Source organism: Paroedura picta, chromosome 6, assembly GCF_049243985.1.
Source record: "Paroedura picta isolate Pp20150507F chromosome 6, Ppicta_v3.0, whole genome shotgun sequence".
Classification (NCBI taxonomy): domain Eukaryota; kingdom Metazoa; phylum Chordata; class Lepidosauria; order Squamata; family Gekkonidae; genus Paroedura; species Paroedura picta.
Window position 1 is genome coordinate 87794173 of NC_135374.1, and position 23013 is coordinate 87817185.

The 23013-nt window shown below is 44.2% G+C and overlaps 1 protein-coding gene and 1 long non-coding RNA gene across 2 annotated transcripts in view; one reads left to right on the forward strand and one right to left on the reverse strand.

The window, feature by feature from the left end:
- The window catches only part of LOC143840236 (uncharacterized), a 59825-nt gene extending 51077 nt beyond the window's left edge, over positions 1-8748 (forward strand). The window contains exon 4 of the long non-coding RNA XR_013232079.1: positions 7944-8748. This is a non-coding gene — a long non-coding RNA (uncharacterized LOC143840236). The remainder of the gene's footprint in view (positions 1-7943) is intronic.
- The window catches only part of AFF3 (ALF transcription elongation factor 3), a 388206-nt gene extending 370756 nt beyond the window's left edge, over positions 1-17450 (reverse strand). The window contains exon 1 of the mRNA XM_077343516.1: positions 15303-17450. The gene's annotated coding sequence lies outside the window, so the exon portion shown is untranslated. The remainder of the gene's footprint in view (positions 1-15302) is intronic.
- Positions 17451-23013: the final 5563 nt, after the last annotated feature.

Below are 23013 nucleotides of genomic sequence, written 5' to 3' on the forward strand. Positions count from 1 at the left end.
TTGCAGATGACACCAAATTGGGAGGACTGGCAAATACTCCAGAACAGTGGTCCCCAACCTTTTTATCACCGGGGACCACTCAACGCCGGGGACCATTCACCGGGGACCACTCAGTGCCTTGTACTGAGGCCCGTGGGGGGGGGGTAGTTTACTCCTCTACTCTCAACCACTGCCCTAATGCTCTCTGATCGCTATGGTAATGTTTAAACATTCCTTCAAAATAAGATACAGAGACGTCACAACAATGAAGTGTGTTGAAAAGGGCTGAGGGGGATGAAGTAAAGGGCCGGGGGGGGAGAGAAGGCATCCTTTGGGGCCCACCTCCAATTAGTCAAAGGACCACATGTGGTCAGCGGCCCACAGGTTGGGGATCGCTACTCCAGAAGATAGAGACAGAGTTCAACAAGATCTGAACACAATGGAAAAATGGGCAAATGAGAACAAGATGCAATTTAATAAAGATAAGTGTAAAGTTCTGCATCTCAACCACACCTCAAGTGGTTTTTACAAGCTACAAAAAGCTTTCTCTGTAGCAGGCCTGCTCATGTACAGTCCAAGTGTATACCTCTAGAGAAGGCCAGAGATTAAAAACCACCCTGGGAGTGCTGCTCCAGCATCCAGTTACCTTTCAGAAAGGGGATGGGATGTTGGAGGGAAGCACAGCAGGAGTTCAGCTCATGTCTGCCTCTTTCTCTAGTGATAAACAGATCTCGTACAGCTTAGTCTGCCTCTTGGGAAAGAGCAGACTGGTGATGGAAGAACCCTGTGCGTTTGTAAAATCATCCCACCTAGCGGCTAATCTGTGAAAGCCTTTTTTTACCTGCAGGCATTAAAGAGAATTCAAACCACGCTCTGTAGCCATAGCTAGCTTGACTTCACCCGCCCCAGCCAGGTTTCGCGTTTGGCTGTTGGGAGACTGTGCTGCTGATCTGTCTCCAACAGGTCCTGTCAGACCAACCTGGTTTCCTTTTTTGACCAAGTAACAGGTTTGCTGGATCGGGGAAATTCGGTTGATGTCATTTACTTGGATTTTAGTAAAGCTTTTGACAAGGTTCCCCATGATGTTCTGATGGATAAGTTGAAGGACTGCAATCTGGATTTTCAGATCGTTAGGTGGATAGGGAATTGGTTAGAGAACCGCACTCAAAGAGTTGTTGTCAATGGTGTTTCATCAGACTGGAGGGAGGAGAGTAGCAGGGTACCTCAGGGCTCGGTGCTCGGCCCGGTACTTTTTAACATATTTATTAATGATCTAAATAAACTACTCATCAAGTTTGCAGATGACACCAAATTGGGAGGACTGGCAAATACTCTGGAAGATAGAGACAGAGTTCAACGAGATCTGAACACAATGGAAAAATGGGCAAATGAGAACTAGATGCAATTTAATAAAGATAAGTGTAAAGTTCTGCATCTGGGTCAGAAAAGTGAAAAGCATGCCTACTGGATAGGGGATACACTTCTAGGTAACACTGTGTGTGAACGAGAACTTGGGGTACTTGTGGATTGTAAACTAAAGATGAGCAGGCAGTGTGATGCAGCGGTAAAAAAGGCAAATGCCATTTTGGGCTGTATCAACAGGGGCATCACATCAAAATCACAAGATGTCATAGTCCCATTGTATACTGCACTGGTCAGACCACACCTGGAGTACTGTGTGCAGTTCTGGAGGCCTCGCTTTAAGAAGGACGTAGATAAAATTGAAAGGGTACAGAGGAGAGCAACGAAGATGATCTGGGGCCAAGGGACCAAACCCTATGAAGATAGGTTGAGGAACTTGGGAATGTTCAGCCTGGAGAAAAGGAGGTTGAGAGGGGACATGATAGCCCTCTTTAAGTATTTGAAAGGTTGTCACTTGGAGGAGGGCAGGATGCTGTTCCCATTGGCTGCAGATGAAAGGACACGCAGTAATGGGTTTAAACTACAAGTACAATGATATAGGCTAGATATCAGGGGGGAAAATTCATAGTCAGAGTAGTTCAGCAGTGGAATAGGCTGCCTAAGGAGGTGGTGAGCTCCCCCTCACTGGCAGTCTTCAAGCAAAGGTTGGATACACACTTTTCTTGGATGCTTTAGGATGCTTTGGGCTGATCCTGCATTGAGCAGGGGGTTGGACTAGATGGCCTGTATGGCCCCTTCCAACTCTATGATTCTATGTCTGATGAAAATGGTTGTACACCTTTAAAACTTGTACATAAATTCTAGACACCTTTCAACTTTCAGCCTTCTTCAGTGTGTGGTTCAATATCCAAAAGAGATCTGTCAAACCCGCACTCTGTAGAATAACCATTCCAAAAGAGTGCAAATACGTAACACATCTCTCACAGGATATAACCTTCTTTTGATATTGGACTTGGCTTTGGGTTACAGAGCACAATGTGGTGTTGATTCCCCTTATACATATGCATTTTCTCTGTGGTAGCCAGCTGAGCCGCAGGCATGCTCTTGTAAATCCTTTTAATTAAAATGTCTTCCTTTGCAAAGGTCATTTTACTGAGGAGGACAATAGTCTGCCTACTCATGTTTTTACATGCCAAGCTTCTCATGGCAAATTTTACAGTAACAGAACCTTTGTCCACAGGTTCAGCATTAGAGAGCAGGCGAGATCTATGCTTGGGCTGAAGCAGTTTATTTTAGCAAACGGTTCCCTGTCACCTTTTCGTTACCGGGGAAAATATGTGATTCTATTGCTGCTGATTTAAAATGTGTTCTATCCATTGCTAATGATTACAGTGACCTCTGGTGGTTGTTTTTTAAACAAGTCATATTTCCCCCTCCCTTTTGAGGTGTGAGTATGCAAAATCTAAGCTAGGTTTGTTTTTCTACATTTAAACAGGAGCAGTATTTAATTATAGGGCTGTACGGTTAATATTGCCATCAGTCATCGTACTATTCTCCCCTCCGCCCGCCCCCCTGCCCAGTTAGTCAGGGCTCAGAGAAGGAGGTTGTGTTTTCTTGGAATTGTAAAGTCTCAAGTAATGTTACTGTCCATTTATTAGCACAAAATGCCACCTGTTCTGATAAGCATGGACTGCTGAAACATCCAATTTGATAACTTAATTATTGAAATAATAAACTTGCTAGAGTTGCTATGTGCCCATTTTGGGTGGAACATCTCCCATCCCAATGATGCTTCCCTGCCAGAACTTCAGTGGCTGGCAAGAGAAAAGTTTTTAAAAAGATCTCCATCAGTGATGGCATGACATTATTGCTAGGGAAACCCACAAATAATGTCACACGCCCCTAGGAATTGGAAGAAACACTGTGGTTGCAGTGATTCCTAGAGTGGTGTGATGTCACTTCTGGATTCTTTTGGAAGTGATGTCACACCACTGCTGATGGCCATTCCCACTCTGCTTGGTCTCCTGTTGGTTGCCAGGCCTGGCAATTCTAAGTCTGGCCCCTTTTGTAGCAAACTAGAAGACCCAGGGTCACAATTTGGTAATCACTGATTTAAACTCTAACTGATCTAAATCTTCATTCTGATATGATATTTATGAACAATATTTTCAAGGAACTACTGTTAGATCAGAATGTTTTCCATCACTTTCCATCACTCTGAAGGTTCCCATCTAGCTAATATCAGTTTGAACACAGAGTTCCTGTGTTCAAACTGATTTTCAGTTCTTATTTTTGTAGTAGATGGGTTGAATGAGAGAGTTATGATCTCTGAATCTGAGCACATATCTGACCCATGACCACCATGCAGTATGGATGGTATATAAATCTAAGCCTAAATAGTGAATATTCTGAATTATTCTAAGGTATTTTTTCCAATCCCTGAGCCGCCTTTTCTTTTGAAATTAACCCGAGTTTGAACGTTTTGCAGAAGCAGTATATCCAATTAAGGATTCAGTAGCTTTCTGGGTTGGATCACTCAGTCTTGCCTAATTCTTGTCCTTACTATAACCTTGGATGGTCTCATGGTCCTCAGTACAGCCTTTCTAGGTTGTCAAAGGGGATCCCCTCATCCTTTCCCCACAAACAGGCAGGTTGCTTAGATCCAACCTGTCATTTTATTGAATCTGAAGCAATTATACTCTTCCCGCAGTTAGCAGACAAAGTTGTGTAACCAAAATAAGACTATGGTAATTAAACATGAACAATAATTTTAAAATAACTTACAAAACTAGGGCTATACCAGATATTCATATTGTAAGGATTTTGGGTACAACATTAGTTCAAAATGGTGCCAAGACTCTTTAAGATTCTATTTTTTGCTGTTGTTTGTAATCATTTGTTGCCCAGTCATGAACTTGGACTTCATATTAGTGGGATGTGTTCTCAGGAATCGCAGTCCATTTGATGATGACTGGATGACATGTAGCCAGTCACCTTTGGCTGTGAGACTATGTCATCACAGAAAGTTCAGAGTATCATCGCTCTATGAATGTATATTGGGTGGGGAGTATAGAAAAAGAGCTGGTTTTTGTAGCCCGCTTTTTACTACCCAAGAGTGTCAAACCAGTTTACAATCACCTATCCTTCTTAATCCTGCAACAAACACTCTTTGAGGTAGGTGGGGCTGAGAGAGCTCTAAGAGAACTGCTCTGTGAGAAAGGCTCTAAGATAACTATGCCCAGCCAAGATCACCCAGGAGGCTTCATGTGGAGGAGTGGGGAATCAGACCCGGCTCTCCAGATTAGAGGCCACTTAACCACTACACTAGTCTAAATAGGGGAAATCCTTCCAGAAGAGGCGACTAGCCTGGATATGCTTTGAATACTTTCATACCCTTTAAAGTTCTCAAAAAGCCAACAAAACAACAAATATATTCACAAAGTATTCCTCCATTCTAGCCTCACAAATAATACCACATAAACTCATGTCACTGGACTACCATAGCACCACACCAGCCAGACTACCAGACTGGAAATAATAGTTGACTGAGCCCCGGTTTACCAGAAAGCCGGCAAAAAAGGTGAGGTTCTACCCACCTACATTTCTATGGCAGTATAACATGGTCCGTTCCTCTGGGAGGTCATAGCAACTCAAAGGAGGCCATGATTCAAATATTCAGGAAATCAATTTCCAAAACAAGGTTTCTTGGAAAATACCTTAATTTTGAGGTTTCCACTGTGAAGGCATTCCTTAGTAGTGTATATTTAAAATGGTTCTGAAAATAGAAATATTGCCTGTTTTTAAATTCGAAAACATAATAACCTAGAAATGTAGTTAACTTACTAAGTAATTGTATAGGTAGACCTACTCCTGATTGTAAATAGCCTTGAGCCATATGGAAGGGCGGTATATAAATTTAATAAATAAATGAATGAATAAATAAATAAATAATAAAAATTGCCCTTTATCCCTAGCATTTTTATAACCTAAGCCATTACATGTTCCAGGACTTAGGGTAAGAGGACAACTGCTATAGCTAGTGTTAATAGCTACTTAGTTAATAGTTAATAACTGCTGTAGCTAGTGTTAGTGCTGTAGCTAGTGTTAAACCCCCAGAAGAGCTCTACGCTCTGCCACCTCCAACTGGCTATGGATCTCTCGCCCTAAAGAGGCCCGTCGGTTCTCAACAAGGGCCAGAGCCTTCTCGGTCCCAGCCCCCACCTGGTGGAATGAGCTCCCTGAAGAGATCAGGGCCCTGCCGGAACTTCCACAATTCCGCAGGGCCTGCAAAAAGGAGCTCTTCCACCAGGCATTTGGTGGGGCTGACTGAGCCATAACACCTACAAGTGCCCCCCAGACTGAGGGAACGAACCGACTGAGGGATTGTCAAGTTATTGTTGAAGTGCCGTTCTAATTGTTCCAGTTGATATGTTGTTGTTATTGTTATACTGTTATATTGATTTTGATATTGATTTTGATAGTGTTCTATGTGAATGTTCAAAAATGTTTCATGTAAACCGCCCAGAGCCGTAGAGAAGGGCGGTACAAACAACCAAACAAACAAACTAACAAACAGACAAACAAACAAACAAATAAATAAATAATGTCATGAGTTTGAAATTTTGAGAAGTTGCAATTTTTGCCACTCAGTTTGTTATTCCTGAAGTGGAGAATGAGGGAATACCCATGAGGTCATTTGCAAGAAATGTACCTATTTGAAACTATTTATTTTTCTATACTTGTGAACTGGGTCACACATGCATGTTCATTACATCAGTCATTGCAGAGTTGGGTGGTACACAATGCATATGTAAATGAACTACAAGAAGCTAATCATTACAGTTTTCATATAACTATATCAATTAAAAAACAATATGTCTCAAACAAAGGCAGTTCAGCCCTTCAGGTAAGATCTGGACCCTTCCTGAACTATTATTATTCCAAAGTGCATGTAAATGGGAGCTCCTCTACCAAGCATTTGGTTGAGGTCAGCCGACTCAGCAACATCTGTTGGTCCCCCAAACACACCCTCCATGATCTGAGCCATGCTGACCTCTCACGGATTCATGTTAAAAGTTAAGAGTTGTTGTCACACTGTAAATCTGTTATAGTATCTTTAAACAGCCCGTGGCGCCACGGGCGCCACGGACTAAATAATTCGTTAAGCCCCCTAGAGGTGGGCTTTGTCCGTGATGAGGAAGGGTCCAGGTTGGACCCTTCCTCACGACAGACAATCGGAGGGACCAATCGGCAGGCGCGAAGCGCCTCTGGCTCGCAGTTGCCCTCTGGCTCGCAGTTCCCTGGCTCGCAGTTGCTCCCGGACTGACGCGGCGAGAGGCGCGAAGCGCCTCTCGCCGCGTCAGACCTCCGCCCGAGGGAACCCCCAGCAGTCGCGCGAAGCACGGCTGCTGGGGCTTCCCTCCCTGCAGCGTCAGACCTCCGCCCGAGGGAACCCCCAGCAGTCGCGCGAAGCACGGCTGCTGGGGCTTCCCTCCCTGCAGCGTCAGACCGCCGCCCGAGGGAACCCCCAGCAGTCGCGCAAAGCGCGGCTGCTGGGGCTTCCCTCCCTGCAGCGTCAGACCGCCGCCCGAGGGAACCCCCAGCAGTCGCGCGAAGCGCGGCTGCTGGGGCTTCCCTCCCTGCCGGTCTGACGATGCGAGAGGCGCTTTGCGCCTCTTGAAGCGTCAGACCGCCGCCCGAGGGAACCCCCAGCAGTCGCGCGAAGAGCGGCTGCTGGGGCTTCCCTCCCTGCCGGACTCACGCGCCTTTCAAAACCCCTTTTTATAAAGGGGCTTTGAAACTAGTTTTGTTATAATTTGTTATGTTCAATTTTGGAGCCACTGTTATGTTACTGTCACTAGATTTCTATGTATATTTGTGATGTTTTATGTAAACCGCCCTGAGCCTTATGGGAGAGCGGAATAGAAATTCAATCAATCAATCAATGGTAATCAAATACTGAGTGATTAAATGATGTACATATATGTCTAAGCCTGTCCTATATAACTACAAGGAGTAAGCACCTGTGTGAATAGTGATAGTTATTTCCCTGTCAAAAGGAGTTTTGACTAATTTGAGAGGTGCTGACCTTTATTGTAGCTGCAGCTCTCAGCTACAAATTTCCTGGTTTCTTGCTCATTTCAGACTCTCAACCAACAAGAAATTATAGCTCTTAGGAACCAGGGGCAGACATTTCTAAAATGAGTGAGGATGTTCTTACAAACTATATTTTCCCCAGTGAATCCAGTCCCTCTAAATGGTTTGCTTTTAAAACATCAGAGCTAAATGCACTGATGATAAACTGCAGAAGGAATGAGCAACACTTTCTGTCTTTAGCCACTAGAGGTAGAACTGACTTAAACTTTCGCACTATGCTATAAAACTGTACCATTAGAAAAAGGTCTTTTGTGGAATTAAGACAATGTGAATCTGCATTCTCATATTGGCTGTGAAATTTGGTATATTTTATGCTAATGCCACGGAACAAGTAATGAGTAGTTATTGCAAAGGCAGAGTATAGTATCGGGTTGCCTGGTTGTTATCCCTGGTCCCTTGATAGTTTTGCAGGCCACTTTGACCACGATTGTTTGGTTTTTTTGCAGACTGGATGGCTCTGGAGGAGAACATGTATTGGCCTCCTTTGTTATGCATGGCAACGTGGGACTTCAACCAGTCAACGTTTGTAACTCCACTACAGCAAGTCTGTTGCTGTCTGGAAGAAGAAGTTCATTGGGTTCCCAAGATGACTGCTGTCAGGACACCACAACCCAACAGCCCTGGAATAAACAACAGGACTGATTTCATTGGGGGTATACAGACTATCATCCCTTGTGTTAGCTGCTAGAATCTCTTTCTCCATACCACCTGATCTTGGATCTTCTGTGGCATGGAATCCCCAGAAACTTGTATTATCTCACAGTATGAGTGTTCCTGAATTGTCTCATATGTAAACCATGCCTCTGTCCTATGTGACAGAGGGAAGGAGTACATCTCCTCTAGATCAGGATCCACCCTGGTCTCTTCAAATATTTAATGTGAGTGCCAATAGATTTTGTTGTGCCAAGTATAAATTCCTTCTTCAGAGAATAAACAAGCTTCTTCACATCACAGGGGAACAGAAATATGACCTCAGAAGATCGTTGCCTTGAAGACCAATATTCCTCATCTCTACATTAATTTTTTTCAAAGGTACTTCAAAATAATTTAGGAGAAAAAGCAGATTTATAGAAGTTCCCTTTTTGACTAAGTCAATAAAATTTTCTGAAAGACAGATAATGGAAGGTCATCTAGTTCACTCATACATTCCCTAGTTAACCCCACACCAACATCACTTCAAAATGTCCTTCTATAGACAGCACTTATTTATTCATTTGCAACATGTTAATGATGCCTTTTGACCCAAGGCTGTGAGCATTAAAAATAATAATTAAAATACAGTTAAATATTAAATTAAATGGACATAAACACCACCAGGAGGAGGGCCAAAAGGCCATTATTAGGGGGATGCCGGACCCTCCAAAAAGTCTTTTACCTGTTGCTGAAAAACACAGATCGAAGGAGACAGACAAATCTCCATGGGGAGGGAATTCTAAACTTTGGGTCCCAAAATGGATGCGGTTCCTCCTCTAGTCACCACCTCCTGTCTATCCTTAGATAGTTATCCTCAGAGGGCTTGCTCCAGTTGTTCCCACCATCTGAGGATAGACAGGTGTTGGTGACTGGAAAAGGTTCATATGGGAGATGGTGGTCAGTAAGGCATATGTGTCCCAGGCTTTAAGTGTCAACATCAGCACCTTGAATTGAGTCTGGAAGCAAATTTGAAGAAGACCTGACGGATAGATGTTGAATAGCATGGGGCACAAAGACCAAGAGACAGAGCAGCAGTCTCCAGCATCACACTCCTTGAGGTACTACTGGAACCACTGCAGAACAATGTCTCCCAGGCAAAATCCAAAAAGGTGATCCAGCAGAATATTATAATTGATGGTATTAAAAGCTGCCAAGAGGTCCAGAAGAATTAACAATGTTGCTTTCCCCCCGTCCATTATGCATGTCATCCACCAGGACAACCAAGGCCAAACTGCCCAGAGCCATAGGGAAGGGGGAGTATAAAAATCCAAATTAATAAATAAATAAGGTTCTTTCAGCCCCATAATTATGCCCTGAAACCAGATTCAGGAATCTTTGAAGCTGGCCAGTCACCACTCATTCAATCACCTTGCTCACAAATGATTCATTTGAGACTGGCTGGTAGTTATTCAACTCTCTCTAGAAGCCAACACACCACTGGCCATTTTAAGCCAGGAGTGACAATTCCATCTCTCAGGAAGGCATTACCAGTTTGCCAGTGTGAATTGAAAGCCTCATCTCATCAGCTCTAACTGGGTCAGCTTTAAGAAACGATATACTACCTAGGGCAGCAAATGCTGGCAGGGGCTCATGGGAATTGTAGTCCATGGACATCTGGAGAGCCACAGTTTGACTACTCCTGCTGTAAATGTTCTGGAGGCTTTGCTGTTTCTTTGTGTTGACCTCCAGCATAGTTTCCACACTGTCAGTCATCAGTTTTCTATATTCTGTCTTGACCCACATCAGGAAGTTTCTAAAAGAGGACAGGCAACTCTGTTCTTCACTTATGATCCTCTATTTTAACCTTCTACAGATAATTCTCTACAGAAGTGTCCTGGTAAACTGTCTTTCTGATTGCATTAACTTCAGTCAGAAGAGATTTTTAAACTTGTGGCTTAAAAAAAACCCAACCTCTATAAAGGCTCCAGTTGGACCTCTAAGCAAGCAGATTTGCATCCTTCTAATCCCATTGATTTCAGTAGATTTTAAAAGTACAAATGTGCTTTGGAATAGTATTGATTGATGGTGGTGAAAAGTACTATCAAGTGGTAGCTGACTTATGGCGACCCCATTGGGTTTTTAAGGTAAGAAACAGAAGTGGTTTCTTATCACTTGCCTCCCTGGACTTCTTGGTGATCTCCCATCCAAATACTAACCAAGACGAATGTTGCTTAATGGCTGAGATTGAAAAAGTGGTCCTTTCCCCAAACCATATTTATATTCAAGATAGATTCCTTGCTCCATCTCTCTCAGGAACTGGTTCTAACTTCTTTAGTCCTATTTCTATGACTTGGAGAAGAACTGATAGGATTTGAATATGAGACAGTGCCTGAAAGGATATCTTGAGAGATGAGAGAGATCCAGAATCCTTTTGGATTCCACAATCCAGGATCCCTGGAATAAACGTGTCAAAGGTTGCCATAGCAGGATTAAAAGCTGCATTACTTTGGTCCACCAGACATCTCACAAAGGATTACAATAGGATGACTTTCCATTCTACCACAAGGAGAGATGTGTGGTGCTGGTGGAACTCAACCATTCACTTGACAATCCAGCATGAACTTTCACTGGCAGACACAACCAGTGGTTGTAGAATCCTTTGCCACTAGCTTTCTTCACAATTGCATTTTTAAAAAGTTTTGGACTAATGTTCCATCAATGGTCTCAGAATTATTCCTCTGCTCAGATCTAGAGAAGGGGAGATTTTGTCTTAACTTTACATTTATATTCCATGCGGGAGCCGTGGCACACATTCCACCCCACCTTTTCAATCCCATCTGATTTATAAGAACATAAGAAGATCCCTGCTGGATCAAACCAATGGTCCATCTAGTCCAGCATCCTGACTCACCCAGTGGCCAAAGAGTTCCTCTGGACAGACAACAACAGAGCAACTTCTGACAGAAGAGTGAGGCCTTAGAAAACCCACTTGTTCAGACTTGCTCCATTTTTATTTCTGCAGAAGATACTGTTCTATGCCTTTGTCATTCCAGACCAAGACACACACCCTGGAAGACATATTTTCAGGACTTGCCTTCAGTTCCCTGAAAAAGTAGACCAGGTTTACCAGTTAAGAATCTTTTTTAAATGTTGCACCCAAAGAAAGAAAAATACACAAAAAATGCATCACAACCGCTGGGGGGGGAAACAACAAAGCAGAACTGCTAATGCAAGAAAAGCCTTTCCTCTATACTACATAATTGGGCTTTCTGATGACTTCGTGCAGTGTTATTGATAAAAAATGAATTACTGACTGCAGAGTTATTGTACAGGGAATACACCATATGCATGAAGGAGTGTTCTGTAAGAGTTGATAATCCCTCCCTGCTGCAAAGGAAAGGAATAATAAGACACATTTTTGACTTTATATATCTTACTGAATGTTATGAATCTGGAGCACAGAAGACTTAAAAGCATTATGCCTCACCAGGAGTCCAGATCACATTACAATTTCACATGGAAAAAACAAACCACCTTCCAGTTCTCCCTGTATAGTAAATTGTGTGTATGTTTTTAAATCAAATGGTAATTCAAGAAGCTTCACGTGGCTCAAAATGTTCTCTCGTGAGCCTCATGAAAACCTCTTCTACTAGATGTTTCAGACAGTGTTTGTTTCATACTGGGCTGGCATCAGCTATGTGGAAGTTGTGAGAATGGAGGCTGTCTTAATTTAATCCATTGTTCATTGGGTATCTATTTAGAAGAAGAAGAGATGGTTCTTATATACCGCTTTTCTCTACCCAAAGGAGTCACAAAGCGGCTTACAATCTCCTTCCCTGTGAGATTGTAACAGACACTCTGTGAGGTAGGTGAGGCTGGGAGAGCCCTGATATCACTGCTCGGTCAGAACAGCTTTATCCGTGCTGTGGTGAGCCCGAGGTCACCCAGCTGGCTGCATGTGGAGGAGGAGCAGGGAATCAACCCCAGTTTGCCAGATTAGAAGTCCACACTCTGAACTCCTACATCAAGTTGGCTGATTGTACTGTCCATAGAAGGAAGATGTCTGGCAGCCTAATAAAATGCCTGTAAGAGTGATAAATAGTAGAAATTCAGTAGGTGCTTATGTACAGCTCACAGTGATGGGAAAGTGTCCACCAATTTAATTTCTGCCAACAGCACAGGTGCTCTCACTGGAATAAAACATGAAGGCCTAGCTGTGCCTCTTCACTTGGACCCACTAAGACTTTCCTAGGATACGTAAGATCCCAAAAGGGTTTTCCCCAGCCATAACTCCAAGTTGCAGCTGATCTTGCAGACACACGTCCTGCCCTTTCTGTTCCATGGGTGCACAGCTCATGAGAAGCATATTCTCTGGTTGTGATTCCTGCCGATAATGTTTCCCAGCATGCATCTTTCATTTTCTTAGGTCTTTTCCTTCAGGTAGTCATCCTCACTGCTGCTGACAGACTCCTGCCGCTGCTGACTACAAATCTCCACAGCCCAAGACCATCCATCCCCTGGACCGCCTTGGCTATCTTGGGATTAAACAAGTGCAGCACTCACCATACTGGGTCAAGACTCCAGCAGCACAAAATTATGCCCTGTCCCTAAATCGCATCACAATGGTTTATAAAGCACAACTACCAGAAGGCAAAGATTCAGAGGGAGGCACACACATAATTCCCACATATATTGGTCAAAAGACCAAGTAAAGAAAATCTCACCTGGTATCTAAAGCTATTCAGACTAGGTGCAAGGACAAGCAAGTGTGAGGTGTGCCAGAGACAAAATCCCTTGGGAACCCATACCAACTCCCGAAGGTAGGGAGTGCTCAAGGTATGGCCTCCAGAGTAGTTCTTATTTGACAGACATGTATATGTGGGGAGCAAATGGCCCTTTAAATACTCAGGCCCCAGAATGTTGATGCTTGGAATTTAATAGCCTGCACTTTACAGTACCCCCAGAAATTAATCAGCCACACACAAAACTCGTTTGGATATATCCCCAGTGGTCAAATTTGTTACTGTGTTTTGTTCCAACTGAAGCTTCCAAGAACACATAGTTCTAAGGTGTGTGCAGGTATAGAACTGTTCACGTATCTTGTGAGAAAGAAAACTGGACTATAAATGAAGTAAATAAACTATATTCCTGGAGTAATCTTATGTGCACGTACATGAAAATCCAGCATGCCAGTAATACAACTGTTGTATCTTGCCCGAAGGAGGTATGGAATCAGCCCAAATAAAACATATATCTGAAGTGGTAACAATCTGAATCTTCTGTGCATGCAACTCCGATCTCCAAAATCACACTTGGATCCCAATTTACAAAGTGGCAACAGAGATCTGAGCGTGTGTGTGTGTGTACACACTTCCTTGTATTTCTCTGGAGACTTTCAACGTCGCCTCCCTTCATTTTAAATTCAGCTGTCACTGGGGGAAAGTCAAACATCAGTCTAGTTTAGCAGATGTCAGCTTGCAAATACAAAGCTCTGTCAATGTTTAAATAGGTATTTTGTGTACTACACATTATGGGGATCCAAATCTAGACAGAGCCAAGGAATATACTGCAAAAGGGAAGGGTGTTTTTTTTAGAATTAAATTTTATACAAGGAAATAATAATTCTTTGTGGTGAGTAGGCAGAACCCCGGTTTCATAGCACAGTGTTGTGACATAATCTGCAAGTAGTGGTAGGAACCACATGTTAGGATTAAGATCCTTATTAGGCAAACTTTAGTAGAAACTGGGGGTGGGGGAGAGAGAGTGAGAGTACCATTAAAGGCTTATAGCATGTGTAAAATTACTTTGAGGTCTGATTGTTGTAACTTGGGCTTCTGTTTTTATAAGAGGGTTGTGTAAACCTTCTTAAACAATAATCCATATCTGCCCATTATTTACCTTAGGAAATAACTCATCCTCATGAAGCCGCTGGCAATGACAGATATGGTATAAATCTACCATTAGGGTATCCCCATACTGGCTGGTAACATTCCCCTTCAGCAACTGGCCAATTGGCTGAAATGTTTTAACTGCTTGGGATGAATCTGTGAACAATAGGAAACTTATCTGCACTGCGGCTTCTGTCATAGCAGTGAAAGTTTGGCAGACAAAGGTGGCAGAAAGGAAGGAGCAACAGCTGAGCTGAAGAGAGGGAAGGGAGCTGAGGTAGTAAGAGAACCAAGGATCAGAGTGGTGGTGGGGGGTTCAGAGAGAGAACACTGAAATAAGGGAACACAATAGTTTTATTTATTTTATAAAATTTCTATTCCATCTTTCTGGGCTCATAAGGGCCAGCTAATTATCTGTCTTTCTGTCTGTCCGTCCGTCCGTCCATCCATCATCTATCTATCTTATCTATAATTTATATACTGCCTCTCTCAGACTCAGCATCTTGGAGCGGTGAACATCAGATTCAAACTTTACATTTAATACAAGTTCAGCAATAAAACAATAAAAACAATCTAAAAATTAAAAAAAATTCTAAAATGATAGATGGAACATCAACTGACAGCACCAATAAAAATATTTCTGACCCACTGAGGAGGCAGCGGGGTAGGAGAGGGTGGGAGGAAAACGGAGGCCCAATCAGTTGGTTTACAGTGTTTTGTAACTGGCCTCAACCATAGGTCTGGCAGAAGAGCCTGATTTTGCAGTCCCTGTGGAACTTGATAAGCTCCGTCAGGGCCCTGGTTTCTCCAAGGAGCTCATTCCACCAGGTGGGAGGCCAGATGTACTTCTTTGAGGCCAGGGGTCCTCAGCCAGTTTGCATTGGCTGAATGGAGTGCTCTCTGGGGAACATGATCAAAAATACAGACCTGTAGGTTCACAGTGCCTGGACCACATAAGGCCTTGAAGGTTAATACCAAAACCTCGATTGGGATCTGGCATTCGAATGGAAGCCAGTGCAGCTGTTGCAGTACTGGTCTTATGTGGTGTCTCTAAAGTGTATGTGTGAGAAGCTGGGTAGCTGCATTCTGGACCAGCTGTAGCATTTGGAGCAAGGTCAAGGAAAGGCCCACATTGAGCAAGTTACAGTAATCAAGTCAGGAAGTGATTATTGCATGGATCACAGTGGCTAGGTATTCTGGGCCAGATAGAGCACTAGTAGCTTTGCTTGATACTATGGGCCATGATTTCACCCAGCAAGGCAGATCAGGTAAAATTCTACTTACTATTGGTTCAATGGTCTTCTGTTTGCAAAACCTCTTTACCGGCTCACTTGCTCCATGTTAATATTATTCTCTCCTTTCCATAGTCCTGCATGTTCATTCGTCTTCCTCTTCCCTGTGGCTCCTTCCATATGACGACCTCTCTTCCCTTCATTTTTCCCTTAGTCAGCCCCCTATTTGATCTCTGCATAGTGCTGCTTTTGAGAAGTTTTTGGGAACAAAGTGGTGCAGAGTGCTGGAACAGGAGGATGACTGGAGTGAATTGTATGGACCACATCACTTCAATCTTGCTAGCTCCTAATTTATTTCTGGGCACAATTCACAAGTCCTATGGTTTGGGACCAACATACCTGAAGGATGCCTACTCCCGTACCTGACCACTATGGTTATCTTCAGAGGCTATGCTTCGGGCACTCCCTGCCTTCCAACACAAGCTGCATGACAACACAGGAAAGGGTCTTCTTGGTCATGGCACCCAAACTCTGGAACTCTCATGAATAGATTTTTCTGCTCCCTTCTGTTACTATCTTTCACCAGTGGGTGAAGACTTTTTTGTTTTATTTGGCATCTCCTTAGTGATCAGGCTTTCCTGCCTGATGTTTTGTTATTTTATGCCTTTTTTGTATTTAAGTTCTGATTTTAATGATTTTGGCCACTTTAAATGCCTTTAAAATATAATTGTTTTATGTCCACCAAATGCACTGGTAGGTGCCCAGTTGGGCCTGCTAGAGGCAGAGGCTGCATGTACAGTGTAACATGTAGTTCTGCCTGAACAGCATCTAGCATGGAGATGCCAGCCTCCAGATAGAAACTGGGGACTCTCCAGAATTGCAGCTCACCTCCAGACTACAGATCAGTAATGTCTACTTTGGAGTTTGGACTCTGTGGCATGGCATCCTTGTCCTGCCCAGGTTTCATCTCTAAATCTCCAGCAGTCTCCCAACCAGGATCTGGCAATCCTATCCCCTACCCCGCATTGTTCACAAGTGGCCAGGAGCAACCAGGCAACCCTAGTCTAGCGGTATCTAATGTACTGCACCACTATGTGGTGCAATTTTTACCATTGAGAAACCCCTGAAACATCCTTCAGGCTTCAAGAAACCCCAGAAGTGGCATGATTGTGCAGAATACGGCTGGGAAGCATAGCTGTGTACAACCCTAACCAGGGCCCCTCCCTTTCCCGTCCCCTCCAGGCCCATCATTGGCCATTCTGGGGGGGGGGGGCAGGTCGACATGACCATATATGATCCTATCACTTGATAAATGTTTGACAAATTTAAAAAATATATTAAAAATTAATTAACTCCCACCCATTTGCAAAACCCTTCCAGGGTGGTCAGGACACCTCACGGTTTCATGAAACCCTAGTCGAGAACGTCTGGGTTAGTGTCCAGCTATCATGTGGGAGATCCAGGTTCAACACTCCATTCTGCCATAAAGGTGACCTTGGATCAGTAGTCCTATCCTGTCAGCCTAACCCCAAGGCTGTTGTGAGGGAGAAGTACACCATCCTAAGGAGGAAGGATGGCGTCAGAATGGCCTCTTGCATCAGCTGGCCGCCACTTATAGGTGTCCAGCTGAATATTCCGAGATATTCAGTATGTCTTCAGAATACAAGAATGCTCAGTGGGCAGGAAGCATGGCCCCATCCCTGAGCAGACCAGCTTTTCAAAACAAAATGTTTCCTGGCTGAGCCTTGAACTGCCCTGGGACAGGCAGAAATCCCAGGGGCTACTTTCCTGTCACGGTGGTGGCATGTTGGGGGGCGCCCCACCTGTTGAATCCCCGCCTGCTTCGAAAGCCCACTTTCCTGTCCTGCAGACTTCTTCCTCTCGAGCCCCGGCCCCAAAAGCATTCCGGGGAAGGGGTCCTGCCTGCGCTACCCGCCCCGGGGCGCTCTCCCAAGGCCTGCCTGGGCCGGCTCTCGGCTCTCGCGGCGGCTCAGGGGAGCGCGCGGCGCCAGGGAACACTCCGTCCCCGGCCGTGCGGGGCGAGGCGAGGCGAGGCGAGGCGAGGCTGCGCGTCCCCGCCGCCCAGGGGCCCCCCAGGTGTTTTGGCTGCTCCGGCCGTGCTGCGCGTCAGACGTGAGCAGGCAGCAGCGCTTGTTCCAGGAACCTCTCCAGCCCGGCTACGTGAGGGAAAGCAGGCCGCCTCCACCAGCGGGGACAGATGAGTCACGCCACAAGGAAGGGGAGAAACGCGCGCCGCCTTAACCCCTTCGCGCCGGGCGTCGGCGGCCAGCCGAGACCGGTGCGAGCGAGCGAGCGAGAGCGAGAGCGAGCGAGCTCCGAGGAGAACCGATGCCCCGGCCGCGAGTTTGATGCCCCGGCCGTCGGCGTTTCTCCAGCCAGACTCAGCTGTCGCCTCCTTCATTCGTGCGTGTTGCGATAAAACCGACCAAGGGATGGTGCACGCATGCCATGTTGCCCTGAAGGCAGACAGAGAGCCTCGCCGTGCCACCGGCCCCCAACCCCGCTTCTTAAAATGGGCGAAACATGCATCCCTTTGGGTTCCTTTGCTCACTCAGGGCGCAGGACACCCTCAGACACATTACATGACACTGTTGGATGTACAGCAGTATCTAGGGTATCCCACCTTTTCTTTCCATAGATCACTTGGGGGGGGGGGGGCGTAGGGTGTGTGTGTGTGTAGAAGAAGTGGAGGCCAAAAGTCCCCATTACCGCACCCTCTGGTGTGCACCATCAGGTGCGCTGAGAGACCCAGACTAAAATTCATTGCAGAGTCCAGTAATTTCACCTAGACGTCAAGATGCTCTTGAAACCTTATCTCCAGATCTGGTGATGGGACTCAGGCATCCCTCTGCCTCTTCATTTCCATTTCCAGAGCCACCGGTTCTGGTTATCACCCAGCTGTGGCAATAGTACTCATGACCTATAATATTTTATAGTGTTGATAAATGACCTGCTCAAGATGACAGATAGGGGGAAATCCACCCATACAGGCTTCAGCAGAACAAGTACAGACAGCCTCAGCAGATTCCAGAAGGGGTGCCTTGTTTCTGTCTTTATTATAATATTTTTAATGAGTCTAGTCCGGGGTGTGTGGTTGAATCCACACGGCAAGGATTCTTCATTTGTGTTGAGTGCAGCTATGAATGCAGAGGCATTTATCTAGGCCATGGGGTACCAAGGGTGATTTATCCATTAGGCACAGCAGGCACAGTGCCTGGATCCCACAATAATTTTAGGGGGCCCCAACAAAGGTTTAATGTTTGGTTTGATTTTAATTGGAAGGGGAAAAAAGAACTTTTAGGGTTGAAGAAAAAAATTAAATTTCAGGGCCCACGAAAATCTATGAAATGTTGCCTAAAACGGGGGTGGGGAGAAGTTGAAGTATTCAAAGTATTCACCATATTATTATGGTGGAAGGAGTCCACAAAGGCAAAAGTGCCTAGGACCCATTAAAGTCATAATGCAGCCCTGTGGACCACTCATGCAAGAGTTTTCTGCACACTTTCCTCTGTCAGCCATATCCCTTAAAAAAACCCTGGTAGTTTTTATAGCATTATTCCAGTTGCCTTAACAAAAGCCCCTAGATCCACTAGAGAGCTTTTTAAAAAATGTAACTGCTGTAGCACTATAGCATTTATCATTTTTTTAACCACAAAGGTCTGAAGCAAAGTGGCACTGATGTGGGTGGGATTTTTGTGATCTTCTGGACCAGATGGTGCATTAACATGCTTGAGCTGCATACTTTCAAAAATATTGGAAAGTGGCCATTAAGGGTATGACATAAGGAAATGTTCTCAAAAACAGGACTCCTATTTGGAAGCAAATGCAGAGAAAAATTCCTGTGTTCTCATGGATGTGCACACATTCATGCATGGGCATTTTCAGGTACAAAAAGTATTGCAAAATTACTGCAAAGTAATTGCCACACCGATCATAACTGATAACAGCAGGCACAATTTCAGGTCTGGCAATCCATACTTTCTGACTGGAGATTTCATTGCTCCATTAGTAGCAGAATGTACAAGAAAAAGTATTGTTGCCAATATTTAATTCCCCCTTTCTTATTTTTGTGTTCTATTAGTTTCAAGTGGAAAGTACATTCCAAGCTGTAACTTGTTTTCCTTCATATTTGGATATTCCCCCCACCCCCAAATTACAATGCTTACTGAAGGAGTTGTGTTTGCCAGTTTTTGGGATAAACAGTCTGAGTTTCATTTACAACTAAAGCCAAAACACATTTCCAGCTGTAATATCTCCATTTTTCATACCGTTTGGATAAAATTCTTCAGTCACCCAAATGCTTCAGTCATTGTGCTTGTCACCCAAACCATCATCCCTTCTAAGTTTCGGGCATGTAGGAGAAATGAGGCCAGTTTTATAGGCAGATGAGCTACTTGTTTTCAGAGCAGTCATAAGCAAGATGTTCGGCACCCAAAGGAGGACAGGCTTGATATTTGGCTTTCTAAGGATGCCGGCAGAGTTACTTTGTCTGTAACTACAACTCCCCATATTTTATTCATTGCTCTGACAATCGCTCCAGATTTTGTCTTTTCCTTATCAAAGGCATCCAAAGGTGTATTACTGTGAACATAAAAGACATAATAGCTATGGATGGACCTTTCCTCCAAGACTTTGTCTAATCTCCTGTGCAATCTAGCTAAACTCCCAGCCATCACCACATCCCATGGCAGGCAGTTTTACAAGTTAATTATGCACTGTATTAAGTACCTTTGGACTCTCCTGAATTTCCTGTTCACTGTTGGGTTTCCCCCCCCCCCAAGTTCTAATATTTTGGGACAGGGAAAAATATATATCTTTACCCACTTTCTTCTTGCCATGCATACTTCTATAAATATCTGTCATGTCCCCCACTCAGTCGGCAGAGTTCAAATATGCAAAGAGGTGATAAGCACCAAGCTGCTTAAAAGGATAAAATGGTTTTAGAAGATAATGGACTTTGTTTAGAAAGAGAGGAGACAGACAGACCTAACCATCTAACTGTTCTGTTGACTGCTCATTGAGGCAAGCAGGGAGGAGCAGGAAGACTCCGAATGACCCAACCAGGACTTAGGAGACTATTTGAAATCTATCAGGCTGTTCCTAATTAATTTTGCTAAATACACATCTCCGATGCCCCTTGTAGAATATTCTTTGTATCCTTTTGAATCAGATCTTGCATCTTCCAACACCTTTTCTAGTCCTTTTGGTTCATCTTCTGTATTCTGGGATTCTTCTCTGTATCCTGCTGCTCTCCTCTCTGGGGGCAGATCTATGAATGTCCATGTTTGGTCCCTAATCAGAGCTTCAGTTTTATCTTTTGCGATCTTCTTGTACTTTTCTGCTTGGCTATTGGGCATCTTCTCTACGTCTTCCCATGTGGAATATTCTGACAGAGCCTCTGATTTGGTCCAAATAGGAGTCTTCTTGGAGGCACTCCCTTATTTGCTCTGCATCCCGTTCTGGCTCTTGGCTTCTGCTGGTGCTTCATCTATAATGTTCACAGTGCTCCGTTGCACTGTTTCCGGCTGCAGTCCTGTTTTCTTCCATCTTGGTCTTTAGGATGCGGTGGACTTGGATTTTGTTTACCACTACAAATATGGAAATGAGGAATGACCAGAGATCTTTTAGGCTTCAGATTTCATGTAGAGCTCCCTGTAGTTCAGTCCAATGACGTGACACATAAGCTGTGGCTCAGCTACATGTGTCAGTGCTTAAATGAGACTTAATCTGCAAATGCGGATTAACACTAAATACTCAAAAAGCGTCAGGAGAATTTAGACAAAGAACAGGTTACTGGGAGTGTATAACAGCCATTTGACTAAGTCAGCTAATTTGTTTTTGATTTACTGAACCTAGAGCAGGGGTAGTCAAACTGTGGCCCTCCAGATGTCCATGGACTACAATTCCCAGGAGCCCCTGCCAGCGAATGCAGTTTGACTACCCCTGACCTAGAGTATCAAACAGATCATCTTCTGGTGGGGAAAGGGATTGTCCATTTTTAGGCTCAAGCCACATGAGAAATGGCTAGTCAGTGGCTGACCCTTGTAGCGCTCAGAGACTTTCCCCTGCTTGTCCCAGAGTATCTGAACATCACTTCATCACCAAATTGTTCTCTGGCCTTTCCTCTGTAAGGAGAAACAGAAAGAACATGCAAGTGACTGAGGCAATAGAGACGACATCACAGATCACTGGTGGTCTTCAAGAAGCGGCTAGGCAGATACTTATCCTGGATAGGCTGATCCTGCATTGAGCGGGAGAAGGGTGGGCTTGGACTAGATGGCCTGTATGGCCCCTTACAACTCTATGATTCTATGGCCTGATTGGGCCACAAAGGGGAAAAGTGCCTCTTCCACAGATTCACATTTCAACCAAAGCTTGCAATATATTTGAGAATCGTGTCTTCCAGTGCTGTTATCTTTCAGAGATGTACTCTGTGTCTTATATATGACACCTACACAAATCAGACTGTCACGTATCTTGTGTTTTTCTGTGTTCTTGGGAAGCATTTTATGGTGTGGGAGGCAAGGACAATGAGCAATGGGATCCTCCTCTTCATTCAACCCGTTTGTAACTAGTAAACATATTTAAATGCTGCTTTCTTTAAAATGTATTCCTTTAGCTATCGATGCTTTTGTTCTGTTCAGCCTCAACTTAACCATGGACTATTCCTGGCTGTTTCACACCCCCTCCCATCCTTTAGTTGAATATTAGCTCTGTAAAACAGTTTACATAATTGTTAACAATCTGAGGACTAAGTCAAAAGACAGAGGCAAGACTCAGACCATGCAAACTTGTACTAGGTAAGGGGACACTAGGGGATACTTCAGACAGACATTATGCCAGACCACGGTTTGTGTGAACAAATTCAGTATTTCATTCTCCCACTCTTCCTCTTTTATGCTCCCCATATTTCTGGGCTGGCTTTCTCATGGCTTGCAATTTGGTTTGGAGCAGAACCACAAAACCATCGTTTATCGGGCTTGGACCAATATGTATTGATGATCAGGTAATCCAGGATGCCACAGGGCACAGAGAAGCACTTGCAAGCCCAACCTCTTTTGTGAAAGGTCAGACCATGGCATAACTGAATTATGATGTCGTTTGGGCTTTTAAGTTCTGCACCAAGACAATTAGAATTTTAGCACCTTTGGGCAAATGAAACATTGTTGTAAGAGATGCATCTCCCCAATCAAGTCATAACCATGCCTCCCATTACTCTTCAGAAAAGAAGCTCGGCTTCATCTCAAATATTTCTGACAGTTCTCCGATAACCACCCAACCCCGATAAACCTGCCACCAAGACACGTGAACATCAAATTGAGAAAGAAATGTCATATCTTTAAAAGTTCAGACATTTTCATCTTGTAAGTGACCACCTTCCTTGAACTTGGTCTTGTGCCCTGTAAGCAGCCAAGCTTTGAGTGATAGTAGCTTAAACGGGATCCCCCCAGGATCACTTGAGCATAATCAGTATCATAGCAACCTTAAAAATCCACCACAAGCACAGGGAATCTTGAGTGGAGGCTGAATTGGGTGGATCAGGAAAGATAGGGATTGAAAACCACCACTTTTGGAAGGGCAACAACCAGTAGTTTTTAAAGCAACATTTTCCCTGTTCGAAAAACTACCTCTTAAGTATTTAAGTGGGAACATGGGAAAAAAATTTAAAGTCATTTGAAGGGGAAAAATTGGTGACGGAATGTGTCTATTGGCCCTAAGGAAAGCCCACCTAATTCTATACA